This window comes from Dipteris shenzhenensis, chromosome 12, assembly GCF_047967505.1.
Source record: "Dipteris shenzhenensis isolate YYH24624 ecotype China chromosome 12, Dip_SZ_1.0, whole genome shotgun sequence".
NCBI lineage: Eukaryota > Viridiplantae > Streptophyta > Polypodiopsida > Gleicheniales > Dipteridaceae > Dipteris > Dipteris shenzhenensis.
The window spans coordinates 29,847,807-29,853,071 of record NC_141607.1 but is presented as its reverse complement, the minus strand read 5'-3'; the positions used below and the strand labels follow the sequence as shown (position 1 = coordinate 29,853,071).

The 5,265-nt window shown below is 43.8% G+C and overlaps 1 pseudogene; it reads left to right on the top strand.

Moving 5' to 3' along the window:
- The first annotated feature begins 844 nt into the window (after positions 1-844).
- Positions 845-2,078, top strand: LOC147896074 (G-type lectin S-receptor-like serine/threonine-protein kinase At1g34300; annotated as a pseudogene).
- The last annotated feature ends 3,187 nt before the right edge of the window (positions 2,079-5,265 follow it).

Below are 5,265 nucleotides of genomic sequence, written 5' to 3'. Positions count from 1 at the left end.
TGGAGTTATGAAATCCATAGAAAGTGCATCAATGAGTGATGTTCTCTCAGGAATAGAACTAAATAACCTCTCAATTAAACTTTTTTTCCCAATAAAAGCCCCCCTCTTTACTTATGAACTAACTTGTTATTGTAATCCTGTTAAAATTTTCCAAAAAGATGAATTAAAATACCCCTCCTTTTGAATGCAGGTGGTACACAAAAATTTTGCAAGGTGGACCCCCCGAGCTTCAATATAATTCATCTTTAACTTACCACAACCATTAAGAACATATTGCACTTAGATAATGTACTCTTCATCTCCATGAAAATGAAGCAAAATTTCCAAACAACACTATTTAGAATCTCTACTCCATTTCAAACCTAGAAATATAAAATTTTATGCTGCCAATGGGAGAGGTTAGCGAAATCTCTCGCAGCTTTGTCGATTCAAATGTGTAAGTGTAGTCTGGAAGGATGTAATATCCTACTACCAGTGAAAAGAAAAGTTTCACTTTTAGATGCACGATTGGTTGGGGCTGTCTGCCACTAACTCTGTGTGGTTCAAATTGAAAGTCTCTGTGTACACAAGCTCTCGAGGAAGAAGATTGGGGTGGGTAGAGAGGAACTTCCACCATATATTGAAGGGAGGGTCTCATGTTCCAACAATGTAGGTGTGGAGGCTGACACATGTGTGAAGGGCACATTTGTGTGTTAGCTGGAAAGTTATGATGTGTCATTACATGTGTGTTCGTCTTGGAAGACATTATGTCCTTAGTGAAAGGGCTCACAGAGGCAATTCGATAAAATGGTGAGTGGTGGCAAATGTGAGCCTTTTGTTGGCCTTGCTAAGGGTCTATGGAGGGATGGATAATTGTTTTTCTAATCAGGTTCATTGTCTAGAAGTTGGTTCATTTTGTCAAGTGCCTTCTAAAGAAGGGCAAATAGATTCACAATGGAAATACGCTTGATCCGGTGGCCATAAGTTATCTTAAGGTTTCCACCCTAGAGTCCAATCATGATTCCTTGCTGCAACTGCCCGATTCACAACAGACAAAAGTCGAGGACCTTATTTCCACAGTAGCTATTGTCGGCATTGTGATTGTGTTTTCCCTTCTCACCCTCCTCAATTTGGCATGATGTTATGTGTGGCGCAGACGTTAGGGATATGGGGAAATAAGTTTGAAAGGCAAGGCATACAAGGCAATTCCAAGAGTGCCCGTAAGGTATTCATTCCGGCAACTACAAACTGCAACCAATCGCTTCTAAGAACCACTAGGAAAGGGAGGGTTTGGTTGTGTGTATAAGGGAGTTCTGTGGGGGGAAGTCCAGTGGCCGTGTAGCAACTAGAGTCTGTGATCCAAGGGGAGAAGCAATTCCAAGCCGAAGTTGCGACTGTGGGTGCGATTCACCACATAAATCTGGTACGTCTTTGTGGGTTTTGTGTGGAAGCACCACATAGACTCCTAGTGTACGAGTTCATGGAGAAAGTATCGCTCGACAACTATCTCTTCCCATCAGTAAACACCAATGATCCAAGTCAGCATTATCATGAACTCGATTGGAATAGAAGGTTTGCAATTGCGCTTGGAACCGCAAAGGCTATCTGCTATTTGCACGAGGAATGCCAACCTTCCATCATCCACTGTGACATCAAGCCGGAGAACATTCTTTTGGATGAGGACTTCTCTCCCAAGGTGTCCAATTTTGGGTTGGCAAAGCTGATGGCCGGGGATGAGATCTGGGCTCATCTGGGCTCAATGACCACAATTCGAGGAACAGCTGGCTACATGGCTCCTGAGGATGGCTTCTACACACATTACAGTGAAATTTGATTTGTATAGCTATGGAATTGTGCTCCTCGAGATCCTAAGTGGAAGAAGAAACAACACAACAGAATACCGGGAATGGGCATATCCTAAAGTGTGCCTCGAGGCAGTGTTGGATGTCACTTTGGAAGGGAGGGCTATTGTGGAGCAAGTAGGGAGAATGGCTAGAGTAGCCTTTTGGTGTATCCAAACAGAACCCACTTCAAGGCCTTCCATGAACAAAGTTATCCAAATGCTTGAGGGCACCCTTGGCCTGGATCATCCTAAATGAAAGTATAATGTCTTTCAATCTAAGAGGAGATGTGCTCTCTAATCTGCATTAAAGTATAAAGGTACAACTACCATGAGTGGGTGTTGCCCAACTGCCCATCGCAAGAAAGGGTGCATTGCACACAAGGGGAGGGTCTTCCAGGGTTTTCCATGTCGTGATCATGTGCCCAAAAATAGTTGACTAGATGACCTGATCAATGGTAAACATGGGTTTATTTATACCATCAGATCGGTATTATGCCTTATATCATTGAAAATATAGGTTTTCTATATGTATAAAATATTCAATACACAACAATATCATATCATCTTTTTAGGATATCAGTTTATACATTAGAGATTGGCTAAGAAAGAGGATAGAGTATGGAGGGTGTGCACTATATAGACCTTCAAGCATGTCCTTTTTCTTGGGGTTGTGAGCTCTTATGCCACTTAGGCATTGGGGCTTGGCTAACTCTATGAAATAATTTTTTGGGAAAAAAACTCTATGAAAGAAAATAAAATATCGAGGATGTGTAGTGTTAGACAGAAAAGAAATCAGGACAAGAGGCTAGACACTAAGCATGGCGACGCTCAAGGCCCATAGAGGAAAGGAGAATGTGAGGGTGAAACGTTATCATGGGAGGGGACAAGGGATTAGGAGAGGGAATGAAGAGGGAGACTATGGCACAAGGGGAAAGGGAGAGGGGGAAGAGAAGCATGTACATTATGGGAGGAGAAATGTAAAGATGGGAGACATCAAGGGAAGAGGACCATGCTTTACTTGAAAGGAAGGGAAGGGGAAATCAAAGTACTAGCTAGGTGGCTTTACAAGAATGAGCGTGTCTCATCAAGGAATAGCCCCCTCCTTTTATAGCCAAGAGAGGGGGTCTCTCCCAATAAATGCATCCTCCCACATGCATGGTGTGTGTGGAAAAGTCTCCCATGTGGGCTAGGCGGTTACGCACTCTCAATTGTGTGCGACAACCCTTTGCCTCATTTTTCCACATAAATCAAGCCCCATATCTCAAGTCTATGATACTCCCTTGGTCTCTCCCCAATTTTATAATACGTTCAAACCTCTTGGAGGACAAGTGGAGGGTTGGCATAAGGAATCTTGCCACCTCATCCTACTTTCCCCATTATTTAACTTGCATTCTTGGACCTTCTATACCTCCCCCACATGGGCCTATCCTACATGGAGGGAATAACCCAATATAATATCCATCTCCACCTATTTTATATTACTTCTCCCATGGACTTTGAGCCATATCTCACTAAATACAGGCATGGGACTGCCTAGGTGGAGGGGTGGCACATGGAGGAGCCATGCCACCTTACATTTTATAATATTACTACCATGGATTATGTACAACACACCTTATCGGTCCTCTTACGTGGAAGGGTGGCACATGGTCATGCCCTGCCACCTCAACCCTAGGCCCTATGCACACCATATTTTATTATACTATTGCCACACATACAAACACACACACATATTAATGCCTTTTTCCTTAGACAAATTTATCCATAATAGTTTTCCCCCCCAGATAGGAATGCACAGCATTTCCATGCCTGGGTCCATCATGCACAAAGAAGGGCTTGAGGTAACGCTTGTTGATCACCTTCTTGCCATATGGCTCATGCAGCTCTTGAACTTGTACAGACCCATTGCTACGTTCCTTGATGACTTTGTATGGACCGGTCCATAGTGGCAAAAACTTCTTATCCATTTGGTGGTCCAATCTGTTATCAAAGCATAGCACAACATCCCCCTCAGCAAAGCGTCTTTCTCATCCCTTGCGAATCTTAGCATCCAAGCTGGCCTTTTGTCGATTCTTTTGGATCTCTATTTGGTGTAGTGCAAGGCATCGAGTTTCATCTAGCTTCTCAAGTTGCACCAATCTGGCCTCTACATGTTCCTCACATGTTCATCTTCTGTCATCCTCTGTTCTTGTGCCAATCTGGAATCTCTATCTCTAGTGGTAAAATTGCCTCAATACCATACACCAACTCAAAAGGAGTGTGACCTATAGACGTTTTATGAGTGATGTTGTAAGCCCACACAGCTTCAGTGACCTTCTGATCCCACTGGCTCCTATTCCCTGTGGCCACTTTTCCCATGGTTTTACAAAGGAGGCCATTGGTCCTCTCCGTTTGACCCATGATGCTAGATAATAGATGCTAGAAGTGTGATGATCAATACCCATGCGATCCATGAGTAACTCCACTGCTTCATTTAAGAATGGACTCCCATGGTCAGAGACTATTTCCATGGGTATCCCAAACCTTGTGCAGATACGTCCAAATATGAAATTTGAAACTGCCTTACCATTTGTAGCGGGGAGGGCGATAGCTTCAGCCCACTTAGTGACATACTGAGTGGCTACCAAAAGATACTTCTTTTTGTGGGCAGTCATGGGCAAGGGCCTGACAAAATCTATTCCCCACTTCTGAAACGGATGGATGGACATCACTGGGTGATGTTTCCCAGGATGCAAATCCTTCCTACCAAAGAATTGGCATGGTTCACAGGTTTTGCAATACAAAGTGACATCCTTGAACAAGGTCGGCCAATAGTATCCAGCATGTAAAATCTTCTTAGTTGTATAGTCACTGGCATAGTGGCCTCCACAAAGTCCATCATGATAATGCTTCAATACATCAATGGCCCATCTTAGTACCCCATCCATGTCTTGATGGTACAACACCCCATCAAAGAGGGTGTAGCGCCTACTATCTCTGCGGATCTTCTTTCTCTCATAGCTAGTACTTTCTAGAGGAAAGGAGAAAGCAGTTAGAAACCTGTAGATACCACCATACCATGGATCCCCAACTTCTATGGCCGCTACAAACTTACTCCTACAGGATCTTTTAGTCTTCTCTATTGGTGGGTCTACCATCTCAGCATCTAAGGGCTCTAAGAAAGACACCTTCCGGGGGTGGCCCGATTGGAGAGCGGTCCAAGGTGGTACGACTTCTTTTCCCGAGGTCAAGGATCTCTACGTCAGAATCCTCAGTTTTTTATTCACTTAGAAGATTCACCCTTGGGATATTGGGAGATTCCATGCGATAATGACCCTTCTGGTGGCACTCATAGCATACAACATTAGCACGGTCTCTTGGAGGGCGGTTGGCTTGATTTCTGATGCCCACCATCTCAAGCCGAAGATCATTCAAGGCCTTGGCTAGGTCATTGACTCCGGGTT